This window comes from Coregonus clupeaformis, chromosome 10 (assembly GCF_020615455.1).
Source record: "Coregonus clupeaformis isolate EN_2021a chromosome 10, ASM2061545v1, whole genome shotgun sequence".
In the NCBI taxonomy this organism is placed as follows: Eukaryota; Metazoa; Chordata; class Actinopteri; order Salmoniformes; family Salmonidae; genus Coregonus; species Coregonus clupeaformis.
In genome coordinates, this window is record NC_059201.1 from 11,733,624 (window position 1) to 11,759,711 (window position 26,088).

General features: G+C 42.2%; 1 pseudogene; it reads right to left on the minus strand.

Annotated features, from left to right (window-relative positions):
* Window positions 1-331: 331 nt before the first annotated feature.
* LOC121575814 lies at window positions 332-25,514 on the minus strand (annotated as a pseudogene).
* Window positions 25,515-26,088: the final 574 nt, after the last annotated feature.

Sequence of the window (26,088 nt, forward strand, 5' to 3'; positions counted from 1 at the left end):
ATCTATAACAGAAGCATAGGCCTATTTAATTGTTAGAATGGTCTAAAAAGTACCAAACAACTTGTAAAATGACAAGCTAATGAGGAGCCCATTATTACAATTTAATTAGCAAGTCTTGAGTTCTGCTCCTTCCCAGGTTCAACCTGTGAGTTCCACTCAGTGTCAGGTCTGAGATCAAAGGGATATACACTCTGCTTGATAATGAAGGCTTAGCAGTTCATTACCTTAAAGGGATACTTTGGGATTTTGGCAATGAGGCCCTTTATCTACTTCCCCAGAGTCAGATGAACTTGTGGTTACCACACATAGACATACAAATGGTATCCACGAGTTTATCTGACTCTGGGGAAGTAGATAAAGGGCCTCATTGCTGAAATCCCAAAGTATCCCATTAACCCTTCCTATAATGAGTTAGATTATCATTGTAATGGAATAAAGCCATCAACGTTTGCATTAGTACAATCAAGAAGTTGGAATTGAATTGAGCCAGACAAACCTCAAAGGTTAACATTAACAGTCCAAAACCATAACAACTGCATTCGAATCCCATCCCAAATGGCATGTAGGTGCATATCTGTCCATTCACTTGTCACTACGTAAGACCTCTGTTCTCTCTCCCATCATTCAGTTCAATATGTTGCTGATGTCCACCTTTCTCTCTTCAGGAGTTATGATCAAGTCCTTCTGGAGCTTCTCTGTGGCTTCAGCCATCAGTTGGCAGGCCACCTTGTGTTTGGCCCAGTGCTTCATCTGGCATTCCCTACAAATACAGAGCAGCAACACTTACAACTGGGGTGTCAAACATATGGCCCACAATCCGGCCTGCAAGTGGTCTGAGTAAAACAAAAAAACAACTCAATATACTTTAAAATGACTAAAACCAAATCCAAACTGTGTAGAAATGTAATGGACTTACATTTATACAGTCTTGACCGAAATTAAAGCTAGACAGTCAGGGAGTACCGAAAATTACAAAAACGCTGGATAGAGGGACTATCTTTTGCTAATTTTGACGGCAAGGAAATACAACCAATTTTCAGTGTGGCCCTCCAGACCTTGTTGTAGTTGAGTTTGACACCCCGACATAGAATCTAATTCAGCTGCTGTGGGCTACACACTAGAACCTCCTGAGCACATGGGGTGTAATGGTTTTTTCATGGTCTTTTGAGTACAATCTCTTGTAATACATCAACACGTTCTTTGCAAGACTAGTAACAGATTTAGCAAAAAAAAAGTTGCAGCACCATTCTCTTGATATTTATTTATTGAAGGAGAAAAATTTCCCTGTAGTGCTACAGTGTGAACAGTCTTACCTCTGGCAGTACCATTCTCCCTGGCAGCGGGAGCATCACTTAGAAGCCTCGGCCCCACACGCTCCACACTTGGGCTTCTCAGGGATCAAACTCTCCATCACATCCAGGTTATGGGTCTGGGCCAACCTAGCAGAGATTATTCATATGCAAGCAGAGAATAGATTGTAACAGAGATGCACAATAGCAGGTCTTGAATCCGCTCCAAGGTTTCATTCTCCCTTATGGATTTTGGTCTCATTCAGTCTCTTTACTAATGTCACCAGACTCAGTATTACCTGAGTGCTTGTTGTCTCAGGTCCTTCTCAGAGGGGTTGAACGTTCCCTTCACTTGATACTTGGCAATGGCCTTCCATTTCCCCATATTGTCCCGCATAATGTTGTTCTACATCTCTGGAATCTAAAAGTAAGAGGAAGATATTTAATTGTAAGACAGCAATTCATTGTGTGTGTGTGTGTGTGTGTGTGTGCCTGCACCAGGATTTCTGTTAGAAAAATTTGACCTGTAAGATTTTAATTTATCGGACATTTGAGAAATTCTACCCGTCATCCATATGCATTGGGTGCGTAACCCATTAGGGCTTCCACCCACGCAGCCAGCACCATAGATAAAAGAGGGATATTGGCAAAATGAGCCAAATTTAAGTGTCCTTAGTAACAGCCTATAAGAAATTACAAAAACACTATTCCTTGTGGTTCGATGTGTAGCTTAGGCAAAACTTTATAGCCTATTGTTTTATTGGTTTTTACTTTCCTAAAACAATAATTGTCCACCTCATAGTGCTGAGCGATTAACTGAAATGTCGGTTATTTTTCATTTTTTTAACAACTAATTGAGTAAGTCGGTTAAATTATTTGAATTTCATTTTGTAAATTTTTTTTCTGTGAGCTCAATGTGCACATTGCACAGTTTCTCAAGGGATAAATCAGATCCAAACCTAAACTGTGCGATGTAGTAGGGAGTTGTAGTTTCCAACAGGCCAATATTCTACATAGTTTAGAGCATAAAATGTGGTAATTAACTACAATGACCATAATCCATTGCGCATCTACTTGTCCGGTCTGTGTTTCTTTTAGGCCTGCTACAGAAGAGACAGAAGAATGCTTGATCATGAGGTGATATGGAGAGCAGCTGTTGCTTCACAAGGTATCTCTACCTGAAAATACATGATCTAAGTGATTGATAGTTGGTTTTCAGCAGTCATAAAAGTATGTCTTATTAACTTTGAAGAACTACAAAATAGTGATTTTGTCAGACAGCGTAGGCAGCAGCGCTATAAAGATGAGATGATGACTTGGAATGAAATTATGACATTGGAATTAAATAATAAAGTCATCAAATAAAACAAACGTAATATACACAACAACTTAAATATTTTATTAAAGTAAAGTATTGTGAATAAATGATGGTTAATAAGTGATAAGAAGTAATGGCCAGTCACTACCATCATGGGACTTTTATTAAATGTTTTATTCTGTGTTGTTACAGCATTCAACCCACATAATGCATAGTGCATTTAATGTTTAAAAAAAATATTGAAACTGAAAACTGTGATATTTTTTAATAATCTAACCAAAACGACCTCAAAAAAGCACTAATAGCTCAGCACTACCACCTCACGGTTCAGCTGTCGGAGATTTGAGCACTAAATGCATCAGGCCATTGCATAGGCCTATAGGCTTAGGCGTCCACTGTATTATATTAATAATATAGAGAAAATAAATACAGTATCTCGCAAAAGTGAGTACACCCCTCACATTTCTGTAAATATTTCAGTATATCTTTTCATGTGACAACACTGAAGAAATTACACTTTGCTATACAATGTAAAGTAGTGAGTGTACAGCTTGTATAACAGTGTAAATTTGCTGTCCCCTCAAAATTACAACACACAGCCATTAATGTCTAAACCGCTGGCAACAAAAGTGAGTACACCCCTAAGTGAAAATGTCCAAATTGGACCCAAAGTGTCAATATTTTGTGTGGCCACCATCATTTTCCAGCACTGCCTTAACCCTCTTGGGCATGGAGTTCACCAGAGCTTCACAGGTTGCCACTGGAGTCCTCTTCCACTCCTCCATGACGACATCACGGAGCTGGTGGATGTTAGAGACCTTGCACTCCTCCACCTTCCGTTTGAGGATGCCCCACAGATGCTCAATAGGGTTTAGGTCTGGAGACATGCTTGGCCAGTCCATCACCTTTACCCTCAGCTTCTTTAGCAAGGCAGTGGTCGTCTTGGAGGTGTGTTTGGGGTCGTTATCATGTTGGAATACTGCCCTGCGGCCCAGTCTCCGAAGGGAGGGGATCATGCTCTGCTTCAGTATGTCACAGTACATGTTGACATTCATGGTTCCCTCAATGAACTGTAGCTCCCCAGTGCCGGCAGCACTCATGCAGCCCCAGACCATGACACTCCCACCACCACGCTTGACTGTAGGCAAGACAATTGTCTTTGTACTCCTTACCGCCACACACGCTTGTCACCATCTGAACCAAATAAGTTTATCTTGGTCTCATCAGACCACAGGACATGGTTCCAGTAATCCATGTCCTTAATCTGCTTGTCTTCAGCAAAACTGTTTGCAGGCTTTCTTGTGCATCATCTTTAGAAGAGGCTTCCTTCTGGGACGACAGCCATGCAGACCAATGATACTTAAGTATATTTAAAACCAAATACTTTTAGAATTTTACTCAAGTATTATTTTACTGGGTGACTTTCACTTTTACTTGAGTCATTTTCTATTAAGGTATCTTTACTTTTACTCAAGTATGACAATTGCGTACTTTTTCCACCACTGCTCAATTCTTTATTTTATGATTGGAAATGCCCCGCTGCCAAATATGCTTGGTTTGGCCCAGTCCTCAAAGGCTGTGTGGTTTGTGAAGGGAAAAAAGTTGAGCAAGGCTTGTAAGGAGAATGAAGCAATCGCTCCTCCCTTCTTCTCTCTCTTCTTAACAAAACCCTTAATTCTGTGAGCTAACTTCTGTGAGCTAACTTATACAGTCACATTTAACATGATATATTAATGAGCACGAATAAGAATTATGTAGAAAATTATATTTTTCAAATGGAGGTTTCTATTGCGAAGTGACAAGACACGCATCTCAGGAGTGAGCTCAAAAAACAAGTGATAATTGGTAATAGTTATGTTGGGCTCAATTTTATGAGTTCAAAGACAACTTTGGTAGTATTATTAACTTCGGAACAACTGGTTTCTAGTAGGCTACAGAATTAGAGAAGGGCTGTTTCTCTGAACCTCAGGCAGTAGGTTCAAGCAAGCCTGTTTCTCTCCCCAGTCAGAGGCAGCCTGGCTGTCTGACAAACTCTGACCAGCAGCAGTAACCTATCTTCCTTATTTATGTTAAGAAAACTAATGTGAAGGCCAAAATTGCGGGGATACAGCACTCATCATGTTTATGCAACCTAATAATCACCCTACGAATACTTCCAGAACTACCTTTATACACTAAGCAAAAATATAAATGCAACATGTAAAGTGTTTCATGAGCTGAAATATAAGATCCCCGAAATTTTCCATACGCACAAAAAAGCTTATTTCTCTCAAATGTTGTGCACAAATATGTTTGCATCCCTGTTAGTGAGCATTTCTCATTTGCCAAGATAATCCATCCACCTGACAGGTGTGGCATATCAAGAATGTATTTATTTGTATTTTACCTTTATTTAACTAGGCAAGTCAGTTAAGAACAAATTCTTATTTACAATGACAGCCTACACCGGCCAAACCCGGACGACGCTGGGCCAATTGTGCGCCGCCCTATGGGACTCCCAATCACGGCCGGTTGTGATACAGCCTGGAATCGAACCAGGGGGTCTGTAGTGACGCCTCAAGCACTGAGATGCAGTGCCTTAGACCGCTGCGCCACTCGGGAGCAAGAAGCCGATTAAACAGCATGATCATTACACAGGTGCACCTTGTGCTGGGGACAATAAAAGGCCTATCTAAAATGTGCAGTTTTGTCACACAACACAATGTCACAGATGTCTCAAGTTGAGGGGATGTGCAATTGGCATGCTGACTGCAGAAATGTCCACCAGAGCTGTTGCCAGAGATTTTAATGTTCATTTCTCTATCACATCATTTTAGAGAATTTGGCAGTACGTCCAACTGGCCAACGCAGGAGTGGCTTCGGGACAAGTCACTGAATGTCCTTGAGTGGCCCAGCCAGAGCCCGGACTTGAACCCGATCGAACATCTCTGGAGAGACCTGAAAATAGCTCTGCAGCGACGCTCCCCATCCAACCTGACAGAGCTTGAGAGAATCTGCAGAGAAGAATGGGAGAAAATCCCCAAATACAGTGGGGGAAAAAAGTATTTAGTCAGCGACCAATTGTGCAAGTTCTCCCACTTAAAAAGATGAGAGAGGCCTGTAATTTTCATCATAGGTACACGTCAACTATGAAAGACAAAATTAGGAAAAAAAATCCAGAAAATCACATTGTAGGATTTTTTATGAATTTATTTGCAAATTATGGTGGAAAATAAGTATTTGGTCAATAACAAAAGTTTCTCAATACTTTGTTATATACCCTTTGTTGGCAATGACACAGGTCAAACGTTTTCTGTAAGTCTTCACAAGGTTTTCACACACTGTTGCTGGTATTTTGGCCCATTCCTCCATGCAGATCTCCTCTAGAGCAGTGATGTTTTGGGGCTGTCGCTGGGCAACACGGACTTTCAACTCCCTCCAAAGATTTTCTATGGGGTTGAGATCTGGAGACTGGCTAGGCCACTCCAGGACCTTGAAATGCTTCTTACGAAGCCACTCCTTCGTTGCCCGGGCGGTGTGTTTGGGATCATTGTCATGCTGAAAGACCCAGCCATGTTTAATCTTCAATGCCCTTGCTGATGGAAGGAGGTTTTCACTCAAAATCTCACGATACATGGCCCCATTCATTCTTTCCTTTACACGGATCAGTCGTCCTGGTTCCTTTGTAGAAAAACAGCCCCAAAGCATGATGTTTCTACCCCCATGCTTCACAGTAGGTATGGTGTTCTTTGGATGCAACTCAGCATTCTTTGTCCTCCAAACACGACGAGTTGAGTTTTTACCAAAAAGTTCTATTTTGGTTTCATCTGACCATATGACATTCTCCCAATCCTCTTCTGGATCATCCAAATGCACTCTAGCAAACGTCAGACAGGCCTGGACATGTACTGGCTTAAGCAGGGGGACACGTCTGGCACTGCAGGATTTGAGTCCCTGGCGGCGTAGTGTGTTACTGATGGTAGGCTTTGTTACTTTGGTCCCAGCTCTCTGCAGGTCATTCACTAGGTCCCCCCGTGTGGTTCTGGGATTTTTGCTCACCATTCTTGTGATCATTTTGCCCCCACGGGGTGAGATCTTGCGTGGAGCCCCAGATCGAGGGAGATTATCAGTGGTCTTGTATGTCTTCCATTTCCTAATAATTGCTCCCACAGTTGATTTCTTCAAACCAAGCTGCTTACCTATTGCAGATTCAGTCTTCCCAGCCTGGTGCAGGTCTACAATTTTGTTTCTGGTGTCCTTTGACAGCTCTTTGGTCTTGGCCATAGTGGAGTATGGAGTGTGACTGTTTGAGGTTGTGGACAGGTGTCTTTTATACTGATAACAACTTCAAACAGGTGCCATTAATACAGGTAACGAGTGGAGGACAGAGGAGCCTCTTAAAGAAGAAGTTACAGGTCTGTGAGAGCCAGAAATCTTGCTTGTTTGTAGGTGACCAAATACTTATTTTCCACCATAATTTGCAAATAAAAAAATAAAAAATCCTACGATGTGATTTCTGTCATAGTTGACGTGTACCTCTGATGAAAATTACAGGCCTCTCTTATCTTTTTAAGTGGGAGAACTTGCACAATTGGTGGCTGACTAAATACTCCCCCCCCCCCACTGTATACAATGGGGAGAACAAGTATTTGATACACTACCGATTTTGCAGGTTTTCCTACTTACAAAGCATGTAGAGGTCTGTAATTCTTATCATAGGTACACTTCAACTGTGAGAGACAGAATCTAAAACAGCAATCCAGAAAATCACATTGTATGATTTTTAAGTAATTAATTTGCATTTTATTGCATGACATAAGTATTTGATCACCTACCAACCAGTAAGAATTCCGGCTCTCACAGACCTGTTAGTTTTTCTTTAAGAAGCGCTCCTGTTCTCCACTCATTACCTGTATTAACTGCACCTGTTTGAACTCGTTACCTGTATAAAAAACACCTGTCCACACACTCAATCAAACAGACTCCAACCTCTCCACAATGGCCAAGACCAGAGAGCTGTGTAAGGACATCAGGGATAAAATTGTAGACCTGCACAAGGCTGGGATGGGCTACAGGACAATAGGCAAGCAGCTTGGTGAGAAGGCAACAACTGTTGGCGCAATTATTAGAAAATGGAAGAAGTTCAAGATGACGGTCAATCACCCACGGTCTGGGGCTCCATGCAAGATCTCACCTCGTGGGGCATCAATGATCATGAGGAAGGTGAGGGATCAGCCCAGAACTACACGGCAGGACCTGGTCAATGACCTGAAGAGAGCTGGGACCACAGTCTCAAAGAAAACCATTAGTAACACACTACGCCGTCATGGATTAAAATCCTGTAGCGCACGCAAGGTCCCCCTGCTCAAGCCAGCGCATGTCCAGGCCCGTCTGAAGTTTGCCAATGACCATCTGGATGATCCAGAGGAGGAATGGGAGAAGGTCATGTGGTCTGATGAGACAAAAATAGAGCTTTTTGGTCTAAACTCCACTCGCCGTGTTTGGAGGAAGAAGAAGGATGAGGACAACCCCAAGAACACCATCCCAACCGTGAAGCATGGAGGTGGAAACATCATTCTTTGGGGATGCTTTTCTGCAAAGGGGACAGGACGACTGCACCGTATTGAGGGGAGGATGGATGGGGCCATGTATCGCGAGATCTTGGCCAACAACCTCCTTCCCTCAGTAAGAGCATTGAAGATGGGTCGTGGCTGGGTCTTCCAGCATGACAACGACCCGAAACACACAGCCAGGGCAACTAAGGAGTGGCTCCGTAAGAAACATCTCAAGGTCCTGGAGTGGCCTAGCCAGTCTCCAGACCTGAACCCAATAGAAAATCTTTGGAGGGAGCTGAAAGTCCGTATTGCCCAGCGACATCCCCGAAACCTGAAGGATCTGGAGAAGGTCTGTATGGAGGAGTGGGCCAAAATCCCTGCTGCAGTGTGTGCAAACCTGGTCAAGACCTACAGGAAACGTATGATCTCTGTAATTGCAAAAAGGTTTCTGTACCAAATATTAAATTCTGCTTTTCTGATGTATCAAATACTTATGTCATGCAATAAAATGCAAATTAATTACTTAAAAATGATACAATGTGATTTTCTGGATTTTTGTTTTAGATTCCGTCTCTCACAGTTGAAGTGTACCTATGATAAAAATTACAGACCTCTACATGCTTTGTAAGTAGGAAAACCTGCAAAATCGGCAGTGTATCAAATACTTGTTCCCTCCACTGTAGGTGTGCCAAGCTTGTAGTGTCATACCCAAGAAGAATCAAGGCTGTAATCACTGCCAAAGGTGCTTCAACAAAGTACTGAGTAAAGGGTCTGAATGCTTATGTAAATGTGATATTTTAGTTGTTTATTTTGAATAAATTAACAAACATTTCTAAAAACGTGTTTTTGCTTTGTCATTATGGGGTATTGTGTGTAGATTGATGATGAAAAAAACAACAATATAATCAATTTTAGAATAAGGCTGTAGCGTATCAAAATGTGGAAAAAGTCAAGGGGTCTGAATACTTTCAGAAGGCACTGTATAGCCTATAGGCTATGAATCATTTGATTGAGACCACACCAAATAGCCAATAGGCGCACTTGATATTGCACACCCAACAGAGATGAGGGGCAGCATCGGGCACACATCAATACAGTATACAGTGCATTCGGAAAGTATTAAGACCCATTCATTTTTTCCACATTTTGTTACATTACACCCTTATTCTAAAATATATTTTTTTTTTTATTCCCATCAATCTACACACAATACCCCATAATGACAAAGCGAAAACAGGTTTGTAGAAATGTTTTCACATTTATTAAAGATAAAAAACAGAAATACCTTACATAAGTATTCAGACCCTTTGCTATAAGACTCTAAATTGAGCTCAGGTGCATCCTGTTTCCATTGATCATCCTTGAGATGTTTCTACAACTTGATTGGAGTCCACCTGTGGTAAATTAAATTGATTGGACATGATTTTTAAAAAGGCACACACCTGTCCATATAAGGTCCCACAGTTGACAGTGCATGTCAGAGCAAAAACCAAGCCATGAGGTTGAAGGAATTGTCCGTAGAGCGCAGAGACAGGATTGTGTTGAGTCACAGATCTGGGGATGGGTACCAAGAAATGTCTGCAGCATTGAAGGTCCCCAAGATCACAGTGGCCTCCATCATTATTGAATGGAAGAAGTTTGGAACCTCCAAGACTCTTCCTAGAGCTGGCTGACCCGCCAAATTGAGCAAAAGGGGGAGAAGGGCCTTGGTCAGGGAGGTGACAGAGCTCCAGAGTTCCTCTGTGGAGATGGGAGAGCCTTCCAGAAGGACAACCATCTCTGCAGCACTCCACCAATCAGGCCTTTATGGTAGAGTGGCCAGACGGAAGCTACTGCTCAGTAAAAGGCACATAACAGCACGCTTGGAGTTTGCCAGAAGGCACCTAAAGGACTCTCAGACCATGAGAAACAAGATTCTCTGGTCTGATGAAACAAAGATTGAACTCTTTGGCCTGAATGTCAAGCGTCAAGTCTGGAGGAAACCTGGCACCATCCCTACGGTGAAGCATCGTGGTGGCAGCATCATGCTGTGGGGATGTTTTCAGCAGCAGGTACTGGGAGACTAGTCAGGATCGAGGAAAAGATGAACGGAGCAAAGTACAGAGATCCTTGATGAAAACCTGCTCCAGAGCGCTCAGGACCTCAGACTGGGGCAAAGCTTCGGGACAAGTCTCTGAATGTCCTTGAGTGGCCAAGCCAGAGCCCAACTTGAACCCGATCGAACATCTCTGGAGAGACCTGAAAATAAATGTGCAGCGACACTCCCCATCCAACCTGACAGAGCTTGAGAGGATCTGCAGAGAAGAATGGGAGAAACTCCCCAAATACAGGTGTGCCAAGCTTGTAGTGTTATACCCAAGAAGACTTGAGGCTGTAATCGCTTGCAAGGTGCTTCAACAAATTACTGAGTAAAGGGTCTGAATACTTATGTAAATGTAAAAACCTGTTTTTGCTTTGTCATTATGGGGTATTGTGTGTAGATTGACGAGAGAAAAAAAACAGTTCAATCAATTTTAGAATGAGTGGAAAATGTGGAAAAAGGGAAGGGGTCTGAATACTTTCCGAATGCACTGTATAGCCTAATAAGCTACTCATTCTAAAACAGAGAAATATTGAAATTTCATCAATTACTAATTAAATTACCCTAGATTTAAAAAATACTAAACCCTGCCCTTGACTGAAATTGTAAAATTATGACCCTCCCCCATTTCCTCCAGGTAACCATTCTGTACATTTCGATCCATCCCTAACATAGTAGCATGATGAAAGGGGGGCATGACTGAAAATGTTTGGGAAGCACGGATCTAGCTAATGATTAGCACAAATAAAAATGGGCATGATTCAGACTATTTATTTATAGCCAGTTGGGCTACAGGTGATAATGCACTAACACTTCATTTGGATAGTCCATCTGTAGATGATCTACAGACTATCAGTAACATTTCAACTAACCAGTGTTGGGGAGTAGTGAACTACATGTAGTTCAACTAGTAACTACAGTTTGCAGTAGCTTGGTGGTAGTTGAACTAAATTCAAATGTAGGTAGTGTTTTCTGGACTGAATACTTTTTTTTTTGCCATGAAGCGGTGTAGCTCACCATTGGAACTACACACCCCTTTCTAATTCTCACTTGAAACAGTTTTTGTGTTTAATATGCTAAATTACACATTCTGTTAAGATCTTACTCCAGAGTGATCTGTTCTTGCAATTTGTAGTCTATGACATTTCAGATTTAGATATGATAATTTATCACAAAGTAGTTTGGATGTAGTGAACTACTTTAGTGTAACTTAACTTCTTCCAGTGTGAAGTAATTGGTAGCTTGGTAAACTATATTCTCAGAGTAGCTTCCCCAACACTACTAACCCTAACCCTAACCTTAACCCGTATCCAAACCCTAAACTTAACCTTTACACTCGCCCTAACCTTAACCCTTACTCTAAACCTAACCCTAAACTTAGCAAGCAGTTGCTTATCAACATATCGTTTGTTTATAGTATGACTATACAAATAAAGTGTGACCGATAATGCTTATTGCTGAATAACACACCAGCCTGATAATATGGACCAATATGTTGTTAGGCACATTTTTGGAGGGGTAAATTATATTTTAATGGGGTCACCATAATTCTATTTTCATTAATTTTGGAGTAGAAAAGTCACCAGGGCTGCGTTCAGTACGAAAAGAAAAATGTAATGCAATGTTCAATTAAACAGAAACGATGCTGTTCTGAACGACCTGTTGAAAAACGGGGAGGGCCACACCCACCAAACGTAGGCTATCTCAAAGTCTGTTCAAGAACGTTGAAGAAAGTATTGGGGAAACGTTTGTTCAGTACAAGCCGTTACGCAACGTAGCAAACGTTCAATCAAACTGAACGCACCCCAGAACTGACTTTTTCACAGTCGTGCTACAAACAAATTACCAAGTGTGGTTATTTTCTGAGCTGTTAAAGTTAGACCAACAGTTTAAAGTAATACAGAAATTATTGGTATTTCAGTTGTGGTTGGGATATATTGACCAAATTATCAGTAAAGTTTTGGATTTCACAGCTATTCCTTAAAAAAAATATCTCATGGGTGTTGACCCCGGAACCCATTTACCCTGACCCCCCCCCCCAATATTCAGCACAAAGTTACGTCCATGAGCGTGAAGCTCAACTACTTCGATTTTGGTCCCATGGCTAACACACTATTCACAGCGTGAAGCAAACCCGTGCACATGCAGAAGTCTACCTTTAATTTGGCCAAAGAAAATGGCTCAACAGAATGAAACAAAACACTTGCGAGGTGGTTTAAACCCTTACAAAAGTTTTGAACAGGCTATATTGCAGAAATTACCAAGAAAGGCTAGTACCTACCATACCCAACAAATTACAGCAATAGGCTAATTATACACTGCTCAAAAAAATTAAGGGAACACTTAAACAACACAATGTAACTCCAAGTCAATCACACTTCTGTGAAATCAAACTGTCCACTTAGGAAGCAACACTGATTGACAATAAATTGCACATGCTGTTGTGCAAATGGAATAGACAACAGGTGGAAATTATAGGCAATTAGCAAGACACCCTCAATAAAGGACTGGTTTTGCATGTGGTGACCACAGACCACTTCTCAGTTCCTATGCTTCCTGGCTGATGTTTTGGTCACTTTTGAATGCTGGCGGTGCTTTCACTCTAGTGGTAGCATGAGACTGAGTCTACAACCCACACAAGTGGCTCAGGTAGTGCAGCTCATCCAGGATGGCACATAAATGCGAGCTGTGGCAAGAAGGTTTGCTGTGTCTGTCAGCGTAGTGTCCAGAGCAGGGGCGGTGTGTTCAATAGGGCGATATGGGCGACGCACTGCCAAACGGGAAAAGGAAGGGATTTTTTTTCTAATCAATTATATCACGGCAACAGTAGTTATCAGTGTTGTAATCTAGACGTCTGATCTGCCACAGTGCCACTAAATGTCCAATCAGGCTAAAGTCGTGCTTCAAATGGCCCCCCTCTTTTGGGGGCGATTTCAGTCAGGTTGAAAATCGCCCAGAAGTCTGTCATAGACTCCCATGTAAAATCTATTTTTTTCAAATATCAGAGCTTTCAATACAATCTCTATGGGTTTCTGAGGGCTTGCACTTACGCGCTTTCGTCATACGTAACATAACCATGAACGTAACTAAGAAAAGAGCGGGTAGCAGCATCAATCAATTCACTACTACTATCAAAATGGCTAGGCTTCAGTGCAACTCGATTGTGTCTTTGAAAGAAGTTCATTTTTGTCGGCGAACAAATGAAGATAAATTGGCAACGAAACAATTAGGACCTCCCAGACCAAATTTAATAATTCAACAGGTTTCTACTAAAGGGGGGAAGTCCTACACCCGAGGATTTTCCAAAAATTGGTACGAACGAAAAACCTGGCTAGCAGGCTGCGATGTAGCTAATGCAGTCTTCTGCTACCCCCTGCTTACTCTTTCACCCTGAAGGCGGCACGGCAGACAGCACCGCTTGGACAGCGACTGGTGTGTAACGGACATGCACCATCTTTCAGGAAAGATTAAGAAACATGAGCTGTCAAAGACCCACATGGATAGCTGTTTGAGATTGTCTTCTTTGGGGAGAGTGAACATTCCCACTCAACTGGATGAGGGATACAGGCTAGCTGTCCGCCGCCACAACGATGAGGTTAGTGTTGATAATCACAAGTTTACTGGAGAACTGAAACTGACAAGGCTGACAAGATAGGACCCTTTTGTCCATTGTTATTGGATAGGAACATAACTTATAACCAGCTCCTGACCTAAATAGATCTTAGCACAACATTTTACTCAACATATCATATTCCATATTCACTATAACAAATATATTTACTACGACATTAGCAAGAACCGCCACATCCTCAGCCGGCTAATCCAGTGTGTGAAGTTTTGCGGAGTGTTTGAGTTAGCTTTGCGAGGCAAAGATGAAACTGAGGGCTCCACCAACCCTGGTAAGCCAACACTTTTGAGATCAGTCAATAAATGCTTCTGGTATTGACTTATATGCTGCCCCTGTCTTCATGTTGTTGCTGGACATATCTTTTTTAAAATGTGTGTAGGTCACCTAAATCATCAGAAAAATTGCCCCCCCTGAGAATTTTTTCAGGAGCCGCCACTGGTCCAGAGCATGGAGGTGCTACCAGGAGACAGGCCAGTACATCAGGAGACATGGAGGAGGCCGTAGGAGGGCAACAACCCAGCAGCAGGACTGCTACCTCCGCCTTTGTGCAAGGAGGAGCACCGCCAGAGCCCTGCAAAATGACCTCCAGCAGGCCACAAATGTGCATGTGTCTGTTCAAACGGTCAGAAACAGACTCCATGAGGGTGGTATGAGGGCCCGACGTCCACAGGTGGGGGTTGTGCTTACAGCCCAATACCGTGCAGGACGTTTGGCATTTGCCAGAGAACACCAAGATTGGCAAATTCGCCACTGGCGCCCTGTGCTCTTCACAGATGAAAGCAGGTTCACACTGAGCACGTGACAGAGTCTGGAGACGCCGTGGAGAACGTTCTGCTGCCTGCAACATCCTCCAGCATGACCGGTTTGGCGGTGGGTCAGTCATGGTGTGGGGTGGCATTTCTTTGGGGGCCGCACAGCCCTCCATGTGCTCGCCAGAGGTAGCCTGACTGCCATTAGGTACCGAGATGAGATCCTCAGACCCCTTGTGAGACCATATGCTGGTGCGGTTGGCCCTGGGTTCCTCCTAATGCAAGACAATGCTAGACCTCATGTGGCTGGAGTGTGTCAGCAGTTCCTGCAAGAGGAAGGCATTGATGCTATGGACCGCCCATTCCCCAGACCTGAATCCAATTGAGCACATCTGGGACATCATGTCTCGCTCCATCCACCAACGCCACGTTGCACCACAGACTGTCCAGGAGTTGGCAGATGCTTTAGTCCAGGTCTGGGAGGAGATCCCTCAGGAGACCATCCGCCACCTCATCAGGAGCATGCCCAGGCGTTGTAGGGAGGTCATACAGGCACGTGGAGGCCACACACACTACTGAGCCTCATTTTGACTTGTTTTAAGGACATTACATCAAAGTTGGATCAGCCTGTAGTGTGGTTTTCTACTTTAATTTTGAGGGTGACTCCAAATCCAGACCTCCATGGGTTGATAACTTTTGATTTCCATTGATAATTTTTGTGTCATTTTGTTGTCAGCACATTCAACTATGTAAAGAAAAAAGTATTTAATAAGATTATTTCATTCATTCAGATCTAGGATGTGTTATTTTAGTGTTCCCTTTATTTTTTTGAGCAGTGTATTTATTTTACAACAGGCCTACTTATAACCTATCTTAAACTAAATACGGAGCTCACATATAAAAAGACAGATCAAACTTAATTTAGCCAACGGAAATGTATCAACAGAATAAAACGAAACACATTTTGCATATTTAAAACTGGTTTAGATTAATAAATAGGCCTACAATAATAACAATGATGTACAGCAGTGGTCACCAAACGGTCGATCGCGATGCGATTCGAGTTTGCCATTAGCTGAAAGACGGTCCCTTTTTGGTCTGTGTCAGCGGAGGAAAGGGAGTGTGGCGTTGAGAGGTGGACCCTCAGTCTGCTGCCCTCTCCCTCCACCGAGACTGACCATCAGATGCAGGCTCCATCACCCCAGTAAATAAAAAAAGCTAATTATTATTATTATTATTATTATTATTATTATTATTATGCTCTTTCAGCTGTGCTTCACAAGTAATACAACAACGGATCTATTACCAGTGTGATTATATAGCCTACCTCAAATGTTGAAATATAATTTTTTAAAATGGTCTGAGAAGAACAAAAATGCATTGGCAGGGCAATTCAAGCAAAGCCAATATGCGGTGCTTATGTTTTTTTGCCCTATAGCCTACTGCACAAACCTCATTACTACAGTACTGTTTTAATAGGTTAATGTTGCATGGGCTTACGTTTTTTAAGTAATGTTGAAATCAAATCTGAACGGTAGATCTCGGCTTGCATTTTGACTCAGAAAGCGATCTCGACTCAAAAAAGGTTGGTGACCACCGATATACAGTAATAATAATGATAATACAAATTATTATAAATACACACGACAACTAAAAAGTTGCACAGTAGCCTACATTTGGCCGTGCCAACGTTCTTCTCATCTTTGTCCACTACAATATTAAAAGTTGTCTATACAGGAGGACATTCCCCTTCTAGGCTTTTCACTATAGGCATACTCTCTAACTTTTGTTTTACTCTCGCTCCTCTCTCGCTCTCTCTCCTCAGCAGTAGGCGCATGCACGTAAGGCAGCGCACAAGGAGTGAGAGAATGGTGCTGAAGTGTGAAATCGGGATGTATAATATGCAGCCCCCACCCACGGCTACAATTTCATTTACCGGCTTTTCATTTATTTTATCGCCAAAAGCCGGCTAACGGAAACCCTGGCGCGCGTGTGCATGTTCCTGTGTGTGTTCCTCACCTGTTCCAAGATGAGGTCTTTCTTTGGAGGGGCAGGGTCTGTGACAATGAGGTGACTGAGGAAGCGCTGGAGCTCCACCAGGTTGGGCAGCTGGTCAATTAACACCTCCGTCAGGAAACCTCGTAGCTACACACAAAATATATAGGGTGATTTTCAGACATTTCATGGTTTAAGTTTCAGTTTGAGTTAGACTTTTATTGTACTGCGGTCTGCATTGTGGTCTGTCTGATAGACCACCTATGCATCCTGCAAAGTTCCCAGAGCTCATAATTCTATCCTCACATACGTTCAGGAAGGAGAGTCAATCATGGAAATAATAGTAAGAGAAAACACCAGTCAAAACAGTAACTGGATACTTCATCTGTCTTCTAATTGGAGGGGAGATAAGAAAAGATTTTGAAGGACAATGCACAGACATTCTTCCTGAGCTATAGTTTTGACAGTTAGGGTTCAGAGGCCACTCTTGTCAGAAGCGCCAGTACTGGCTGAGGCTACTGTACCTTTAAGAGATGGTTCTTGTTGAAGTTGTTGAAGTCATATTTCCTTTGGCAGTCTTCCTTTAGCACCAGGTTGTACAGAGCAATCCAGACCCCAATTAGTCATCTTCAGACAGTCTTCAGATGGAACCCTTTGCCACTTTCCATTCATGTACTTCTCTATCTCTCCTGTAGAGGGAGACAAAGGACAGGTAGTGATATGTGGGTCTTCTACACTGTAACAACCAGGCCAGGGTTCCCCAACTGGCGGCCCATGGCCCAAATGGTTTTATTTGCCCCCCCACGCTCCCAAGTAAAAAAATGGAGAAAAAAACTATTTCGATTTTTCATTGTTGAACATAAAAGACTGTAAAAACACCAGGAAATCAGCTCTAAGTCATTTTAATTTTGGAAATCTGTTCCCAAGTATTCCCACGCATGTTTTTGTCAAATATTATATCTGTTTGGGCTTCTTGCCGTCAATTTGCAGTCTACAAATTATTTGTAATTATGTTCCGGCCCCCTGAACATCCGCTAGTTGATGATCCCTTCACAAAGTATGCACACCCCATTGACTTTTTCCACATTTTGTATTTTAAATGGAATAAATTGAGGGGTTTTTGTCACTGGCCTACACATGTCCCTTATGTCAAAGTGGAATTATGTTTTTCAACATTTTTACAAATTAATACAAAAAGAAAAGCTGAAATATCTTTAGTCAATAAGTATTCAACCCCTTTGTTATGGCTAGCCTAAATAAGTTCAGGAGTAAAAATTTGCTTAACAAGTCACATAATAAGTTGCATGGACTGAATAATAGTGTTTAACATGATTTTTGAATTACTACCTCATCTCTGTACCCCACAGATACAATTATCTGTAAGGTCCCTCAGTCGAGCAGTGAACAGATTCAACCACAAAGACCAGGGAGGTTTTCCAATGCCTCGCAAAGGGCACCTATTGATAGATTGGTCAAATAAAAAAAGCAGACATTTAATTTTCCTTTGAGCATGGTGAAGTTATTAATTACACTTTGGATGGTGTATCAATACACCCAGTCACTACAAAGATACAGGCGTCCTTCCTAACTCAGTTGCCAGAGAGGAGGGAAACCGCTCAGGGATTTCACCATGAGGCCAATAGTGACTTTAAAACCGTTACAAAGTTTAATGGCTGTGATAGGAGAAAACTGAGGATGGATCAACAACATTGAAGTTACTCCACAATACTAACCTAATTGACTAAGTGAAAAGAAGGAAGCCTGTACAGAATACAAATATTCCAAAACATGCATCCTGTTTGCAACAAGGCATTAAAGTAATACAGCAAAAATGTGGCAAAGCAGTTAACTTTTTGTCCTGAATACAAAGTGTTATGTGTGGGGCAAATCCAATACAACACATTACTGAGTACCGCTCTCCATATTTTCAAGCATAGTGGTGGCTTCTTGTAAAATCCTAGAGGAAAACCTGGTTCAGTCTGCTTTCCACCAGACACTGGGAGATGAATTCACCATTCAGCAGGACAATAACCTAAAACACAAGGCCACTGGAGTTGCTTACCAAGAAGACAGTGAATGTTCCTGAGTAGCCGAGTTACAGTTTTGACTTAAATCTAATTGAAAGTCAAGGGGTTTGAATACTTTCTGAAGACAATGTACTTGAAAATCTATGGCAAGACCTGAAAATAATTATCTAGCAATGATCAACAATCAATTTGACAGAGCTTGAAGAATTTTGAAAATAATAATGGGCAACTGTTACACAATCCAGGTGTGGAAAGCTCTTATAAACTTACCCAGAAAGACCCACAGTTGTCATCGCTGCCAAAGGTGCTTCTACAAAGTATTGACTCAGGGGAGTAACTTAGTGGTTAAGAGCGTTGTGCCAGTAACCGAAAGGTCGCTGGTTCTAATCCCCGAGTCGACTAGGTGAAAAATCTGCCGATGTGCCCTTGAGCAAGGCATTTAACCCTAATTGCTCCTGTAAATCGCTCTGGATAAGAGCGTCAGCTAAATGACTAAAATGTAAATGTACAGTGAGGGAAAAAAGTATTTGATCCCCTGCTGATTTTGTACGTTTGCCCACTGACAAAGACATGATCAGTCTATAATTTTAATGGTAGGTTTATTTGAACAGTGAGAGACAGAATAACAACAACAAAAACCCAGAAAAACACATGTCAAAAATGTTATAAATTGATTTGCATTTTAATGAGGGTAATAAGTATTTGACCCCTCTGCAAAACATGACTTAGTACTTGGTGGCAAAACCCTTGTTGACAATCACAGAGGTCAGATGTTTCTTGTAGTTGGCCACCAGGTTTGCACACATCTCAGGAGGGATTTTGTTCCACTCCTCTTTGCAGATCTTTTCCAAGTCATTAAGGTTTCGAGGCTGACGTTTGGCAACTCAAACCTTCAGCTCCCTCCACAGATTTTCTATGGGATTAAGGTCTGGAGACTGGCTAGGTCACTCCAGGACCTTAAGGTGCTTCTTCTTGAGCCACTCCTTTGTTGCCTTGGCTGTGTGTTTTGGGTCATTGTCATGCTGGAATACCCATCCACGACCCATTTTCAATGCCCTGGCTGAGGGAAGGAGGTTCTCACCCAAGATTTGACGGTACATGTCCCTGTCCATCGTCCCTTTGATGCGGTGAAGTTGTCCTGTCCCCTTAGCAGAAAAACACCCCCAAAGCATAATGTTTCCACCTCCATGTTTGACAGTGGGGATGGTGTTCTTGGGGTCATCGGCAGCATTCCTCCTCCTCCAAACACGGCAAGTTGAGTTGATGCCAAAGAGCTCGATTTTGGTCTCATCTGACCACAACACTTTCACCCAGTTCTCCTCTAAATCATTCAGATGTTCATTGGCAAACTTCAGACGGCCCTGTATATGTGCTTTCTTGAGCAGGGGGACCTTGCGGGCGCTGCAGGATTTCAGTCCTTCACGACGTAGTGTGTTACCAATTGTTTTCTTGGTGACTATGGTCCCAGCTGCCTTGAGATCATTGACAAGATCCTCCCGTGTAGTTCTGCGCTGATTCCTCACCGTTCTCATGATCATTGCAACTCCACGAGGTGAGATCTTGCATGGAGCCCCAGGCCGAGGGAGATTGACAGTTCTTTTGTGTTTCTTCCATTTGCGAATAATCGTACCAACTGTTGTCACCTTCTCACCAAGCTGCTTGGCGATGGTCTTGTAGCCCATTCCAGCCTTGTGTAGGTCTACATTCTTGTCCCTGACATCATTGGAGAGCTCTTTGGTCTTGGCCATGGTGGAGAGTTTGGAATCTGATTGATTGATTGCTTCTGTGGACAGGTGTCTTTTATACAGGTAACAAGCTGAGATTAGGAGCACTCCCTTTAAGAGTGTGCTCCTAATCTCAGCTCGTTACCTGTATAAAAGACACCTGGGAGCCAGAAATCTTTCTGATTGAGAGGGGGTCAAATCCTTATTTCCCTCATTAAAATGCAAATCAATTTATAACATTTTTGACATGCGTTTTTCTGGATTATTTTTATGTTATTCTGTCTCTCACTGTTCAAATAAACCTACCATTAAAATTATAGACTGATAATTTCTTTGTCAGTGGGCAAATGCACAAAATCAGCAGGGGATCAAATACTTTTTCCCCCTCACTGTAAATAATTATGTAAATGAGATATTTCTGTATTTCATTTTCAATAAATTTGCTAAAAACATGTTTTCACTTTGTCAAAATGAGGCATTCTGTGTAGATGGATGAGATGTTCTTTTTTGTATTATTCTGGCTGTAACACAACAAAATGTAGATAAGTCAAGGGGTATGAATACTTTCTGAAGGCATTGTAGGTAAAAAGACACCCATTGTTTTGACATAATAATAATAATAATATGCCATTTAGCAGACGCTTTTATCCAAAGCGACTTACAATCATGCGTGCATACATTATTTTATTTTTTTAATGTATGGGTGGTCCCGGGGATCGAACCCACTACCTTGGCGTTACAAGCGCCGTGCTCTACCAGCTGAGCTACAGAGGACCACGTTGCAGGATAATTGTATTATCCCATAGATGGTCCTCTGTAGCTCAGTTGGTAGAGCTTGGCGCTTGCGACGCCAGGATAGTGGGTTCGATTTCCACAACCAGCCATATATAAAAAAAAGTATGCATGTATGACTGTAACTCGCTTTGGACAAAAGTGACTGCTAAATGGCATATGTTGTATATAATGTATGTAGATGGGGGTATGTGGAAATTGTATGATTTGTCCATTTGCAAGAATACTTGTAGTCTGCGCTCCAGCAGGTATATCTCACTGGTCATCCCCAAAGCCAACACCTCCTTTGGCCGCCATTCCTTCCAGTTCTCTGCTGCCAATGACTGGAACAAATTGCAAAAATCTCTGAAGCTGGAGACACTTATCTCCCTCACTAACTTTAAGCATCAGTTGTCAGAGCACCTTACCGATCACTGCACCTGTACACAGCCCATCTGAAATTAGCCCGCCCAACTACCTCATCCCTATATTGTTATTTATTTTGCTCATTTGTAGCCCAGTATCTCTATTTGCACATCATCTCTTGCACATCTATCATTCCAGTGTTAATACTAATTGTAATTATTTTGCACTATAGTCTATTTATTGCCTTACCTCCATAACTTGCTACATTTGCACACACTGTATATATATGTATTTCTGTTGTATTTTTGACTTTGTTTTGTTTTACCCCATATGTAACTCTGTGTTGTTGTTTTTATCGCACTGCTTTGCTTTATCTTGGCCAGGTCGCAGTTGTAAATGAGAACTTGTTCTCAACTGGTTTACCTGGTTAAATAAAGGTGAAATAAAAAAATAAAAATAAAAAAACCTGCAGAGTAGCGACTCCAGGGGCTGTGCTCTACCAGCTGTACCAACACACAGGGCAGGTTATGGGTGCACAGCATCCTCTTGATCACACTTATACTGAGTGTGAGAGAAAGCACAAACAAGCCTTTTCACCACGACAACTGGAAAAAAATTATCTAACAGCATCACTCTTCTATTCTGATAGTATGTAAAGTATCTGAAAAATGATACAGATGTAAGATCTTAATTTGAGCCAGTTTGCTACAACAGGAAATGTGAATTATTTTGTGGATTAGAATTCATGGAAATGTTTGTAGGAGTTCAGAAGCTTTTTTAAACCTCAAATACACTACACGTTTTACATTTCCTGCATTGGAAGAAAGTTATCCTGCAACAGGGTGACCAAATTAAGATCTTACATGTGACTCTCCCACCTGTCAGTATGATCAGTGATGTAACGCAGGACAGACAGAGCCTTGAGGGAAATTTCAAACTCTAGTGCTGCATTCTGCCCCTGCAAATCCTGCATCAGACACACAGCACAACAGAACATTTACAATCCACACCACCGACCAAAGCAACTACACTATCCTGACTTGCAATGGCCTGCCTATGTTGTAGTAACTGGAACCCAGACAGCTCCTGTAAAGAGGAATCCATCCTGTACCTGTACAGAGGATGAGTCCCCACTCTCTGTGTGACTGAGTCTGTCCTGGGTTGGAGTGTCATCCCTGGATGCTCTGCTGGCCGGGAGGGTAAGTTTGCGGTGGCAGTAGTCCACCATGTCCAGGACTGAGTCGTCTGCTGCCTCACAGGAGTCCTGTAACCAACACACATAGTCAAAAACTGTATTCAGGCCCTAACTATATGAGGACAGACCGGACCTCGGTAAATGTTTCTAATAAAAACATTTAAAAGATTTTGTACACAATAAACAAAATCAATTACGGGTCAGCATCTTAATATTGCTCCCAGCGTTGATCAAAGCTCAGAACGCTTATATTATTGATCTGACTGAGTTCGAATCGTGCCTTCCTCTTTGCAAACCAGTGGAATCATGAACAGCGGTTTGTTCGTTATGTTCGCCTGCGTCCCCAAGATTAGCCTTTTAAACAGCACATTCACCACTCTCTCAAACGGCTAACTCCGCCCTCTCACGGCACAGGCTGAGGGCCTGAGACGTAAAACAAACTACCCCAGCTCGCTGTTGGCAACTAGAGACTGCTGACAGTGTGTTTGCGAGATACCGGACAAAATGTTATTTTAAAACTGTCCTGTGACTCCTGCCGTGTCTACAGACATCCCCAAACAAACAAAAACCGACTCTCTGAGAATGACTGCACAACTGGTAAATAGTCGCTTATAGATATGTCAGTCAGTCAGGTGGCTAGCTTGCAGTAACGTTGAAGGGCTCTGGCAGGTATTACTTAGCAAGCTAGAAGGATGAAGTAAGAAGCTAAAGTTAAACAGTCCTTGCTATCCGAGATCCTTAGGATGTCCCCGCCCCATTGAAGTTGAAATTTTAAATGGTTAAGGTAAGAGTTATGGTTAGGTTAGGGGTAAAGGTTTATGGTAGGGATGTCCCAAGGATTCCGGATAGCACTGACCAACGTTAAACGGAGCCTACCTCAGCAGAAGCAAAAAATAGGCTACTAAATTCTGATAATAACTTTTCTTTACAGAGAGTAGGCTACTGAGACAGACAGTGATGTGACCCTCAGTGGTGAGGCTGGCAGGCTGCAATGCATGCAGGAGCAAGCAGAGGAGACAGAGAGAGAGGTTAGTACAGTGGTTCCCAAACTTGGGGTCGGGTCCCCTGAGAAAATCTGTATTAATCTTAGCAAACAAGTTAGTAAAAAAAAAATGTTTCAATATGAACATCTTCCCTATAGGCCTACATTGAAATGCAATAAAAATGCAAACAATACAGTTAAAAATATTTGTATACGTTTTTGTTTAAATAGGTGGTTGTTCGTCTTATCTCGATCGCCCACTGGAGTTTATAGTTTACCAATTGCCCACTTTTTTTTTACCATTACATCACTGATATTAATACAGAATCGTAAGTAACATTCTAATAATTCATGTGATAATACGATCATTTGTGTGCTCAATTGATATCTGTTTGTGCGGAGCTTGATTAGTGATGCCCTAGGAATACAAATTTGAATGCTATGTAATTTGAGAAAATAAATATATGTAAAGAGTTGATGATTTTATGCCATTCATCATTACGACTTACTGAACAGTCGCTGATGCTACGTGTCAGTGTGAATCATTTCTCATATTTCCCCCCTTTCATGGGGTATAACATTACAATTGTATAGCTAATAGGCTATGTGTTTGTAGATCGACTGAGGTGATAATGGTTGGGGCATTTTTGCTTGTTTTTGCTGTTCTCCAAATAGTATTTTAAAAAGTGTTTTAATTGTATAGAAATGCAGTAAATTAGCTTAAACTTTTAAGAAATGTCCTTCTGGACCTCACTAACTCAAACCCTGGTTACGCCGTTGACTGTATTTAGGACAAACTGTAGCCTATGTGATGTCTGAGACAGACACTGCAAACAGATTAATGGTGCTGGTACTGAGGCAAGGGTACAAATACGTTCTCACCTTGTGAAACATAATTGTCTCAAGCAGGTTAATGATTGTAGCCTCATGGTGAATCTGCAGATGAGAGGCGGAGATTAGATGGAAACTTCTAGGGAGTACAGGTACAACAAGCACTGCAGTATATCACCAGTTGAAATGTAACATTGTTGCCAATTATGCACTCATCACCATGTACATAGGAAAGGTGCTCTTCGGGTTGAAGTCCTGGAGCTGACAGAGAACAGGAAACACCTTCTGTTTCCAAAGCTCCACCAGAATCATCTCATGGACCAGGGTGGGGATCTAGGGTGAAGAAAACAGACAATGAATTACCTGTTTACATGTGCAGTAGCCTGCCCTGTATCTTTTTGGTCTACAAAAAAACGGAGCATGTAACAGTAACATACCTATACAGGTGACTTCACAGATACGTCATAAGACACTGTTATTACCTTTCCCAGTGACACAAGGAGCTCCTTGATAAACTCTTCCTGAGTGGCTGAAGCGTTCATTATCGCCTGCATGTTGAGTTTCTCTATGTCAGGGTTCTTCAATTCCGGTCCTGGAGGGCCGAAACACCTCTGTTTTTCATCCTCTCCTTCTAATCAGGGGCTAATTCAGACCTGGGACACCAGGTGAGTGCAATTAACTACCAGGCAGAAATAAAAAACAGAAGTGTTTCGGCCCTCCAGGACCGGAATTGAAGAACCCTGCTCTATGTAGTCATGTTGTCTGAACCACCTGTCAATCAAATAAGAAGCAACGAATGGAACACTGCAGCCACGAATCTGCTGTAGCGCGAGCTAGCTTGCAACTTTTGGCTAGCTCAGAGGATATTTGTTACCATGGTTAGCTACCTAGCTACAGTAAGTTAGCTAGCTAATGTAAGCTCCTAGACAGACATACCTTGGAGGGCCAATGTTCCTGAGTGAGAATGTTTCCAGATTTTGGACATATGCTTCAGCCTCTCCAGGAAAAATAACAGAGGTTTCCATATCCACGACAATCAATGTTTGTACCAAAAAAACACTGAGTTGAGAGAAACTGTGGAGACTGAGGCACAGTTTGAGGTGCTCACTCACTTTACAAACTGTTACAGAGTGGCGCAGTGGTCTAAGGCACTGCATCGCAGTGCTAGCTGTGCCACTAGAGATCCTGGTTCGAATCCAGGCTCTGTCGTAGCCGGCCGCGACCGGGAGACCCATGCGACGGCGCACAATTGGCCCAGGGTAGGGGAGGGAATGGCCGGCAGGGATGTAGCTCAGTTGGTAGAGTATGGCGTTTGCAACGCCAGGGTTGTGGGTTCGATTCCCACGGGGGGCCAGTATGAAAAAAATAAATAATAATAATAATAATGAATGCACTCACTAACTGTAAGTCGCTCTGGATAAGAGCGTCTGCTAAATGACTAAAATGTAAATGTTACCCGCGGTTGGCATGGTTACTGGATACACACGCATGAGCATTATAGGCAGCATGATCTACGGCACAGAGTGTTGCCAACTAATTTTCAGGGGAAGTTGCTAGAGGCAGGTCAATTTGTTGCTAAAAGTTGCTAAACGTCATTGC